Source organism: Callorhinus ursinus, unplaced genomic scaffold (genome assembly GCF_003265705.2).
Source record: "Callorhinus ursinus isolate GAN/ISIS: 27379988/994484 unplaced genomic scaffold, GSC_fseal_2.0 scaffold11, whole genome shotgun sequence".
NCBI classification, from domain to species: Eukaryota; Metazoa; Chordata; class Mammalia; order Carnivora; family Otariidae; genus Callorhinus; species Callorhinus ursinus.
The window spans coordinates 50,209,441-50,210,579 of NW_027397073.1; the positions used below are offsets into that span (position 1 = coordinate 50,209,441).

At 42.7% G+C, this 1,139-nt stretch overlaps 1 non-coding gene across 1 annotated transcript; it reads left to right on the forward strand.

The window, feature by feature from the left end:
* The first annotated feature begins 786 nt into the window (after positions 1-786).
* TRNAS-GCU (transfer RNA serine (anticodon GCU)) lies at positions 787-868 on the forward strand. The gene has a single exon. It is a non-coding gene; the product is annotated as a tRNA-Ser (tRNA).
* The last annotated feature ends 271 nt before the right edge of the window (positions 869-1,139 follow it).

The following is a 1,139-nucleotide window of genomic DNA, read 5'->3' on the forward strand; positions in this document are numbered from 1 at the left end:
TTGACAGAGAGAGAGAGAGCACAAGCAGGGGGAGCAGCAGAGAGAGAGGGAGAAGTAGGCTCCCCATAGAGCAGGGAGCCTGACATGGGACTTGATCCCAGGATCCTTGGGTCATCACCTGAGCTGAAGGCAGACGCTTAACCGGCTGAGCCACATAGGTGCCCCTAGAAACCAGATTTGATTATATTTATGGTATGTGTGAAATAATAAAACTATGTTCTTTCATTTTAATATCTATGAGTATAAAGCCAACTGAGTATCTAAAGTCTGGAACATACTTAGCTCACTCACAGTGAAGGTGTGATCACTGGCATTGATGCAAAATAAAATTCACCAATAAGCTTTAAAAGAAAGAAAACATGGGCGCCTGGGTGGCTCAGATGGTTAAGCGTCTGCCTTCGGCTCAGGTCATGATCCCAGAGTCCTGGGATCGAGTCCCGCATCGGGCTCCCTGCTAGGCGGGGAGCCTGCTTCTCCCTCTGCCTCTGCCTCTCTCTCTCTCTCTCTGACTTTCATGAATAAATAAATAAAACATTTAAAAAAAATTTAAAAAAAAATAAAAGAAAGAAAACATGATCAACAATGGTTACTGTCATATAATAATATTACTCTATGCACATGTTGGAAATGCAGTTGTTTACTGAAGTTCCATCTTAAAAACAAATTATACAGAATTCGTTTCTGGGGATATTAAATATAATTTGAGTAGGTTTCCCCTCAGTCAATCAATCATATGTGGATACTTCCAGGCGAAATGACTTTGTTGAAAATTTTGGAAAATTAGGTGACGAGGTGGCCGAGGGGTTAAGGCGATGGACTGCTAATCCATTGTGCTCTGCACGCGTGGGTTCGAATCCCATCCTCGTCGGCGGCTCCCCCGCTGCGCCGGTGGAGAGAGGTTTTAGCTCTTGGTGAGCGAGAGGCTTCGCTAGCTTCTTGCCGAAAGTGTTTGTAGGAAAAACCCAGAAACAGGCTAGAAAATTTTGGAAAATTAGTTGGTTTGTTCTAGTTCTTGGTAGTCATAGCTCTGTCGGGTTGCTGTTCACTGCTACCAGATCTTATTTTAAAAAATGATTTGATATGTGCATATGTTGAGAAATGATTATCATGGTAACTTTGGTTCATATCAATCACTTCAC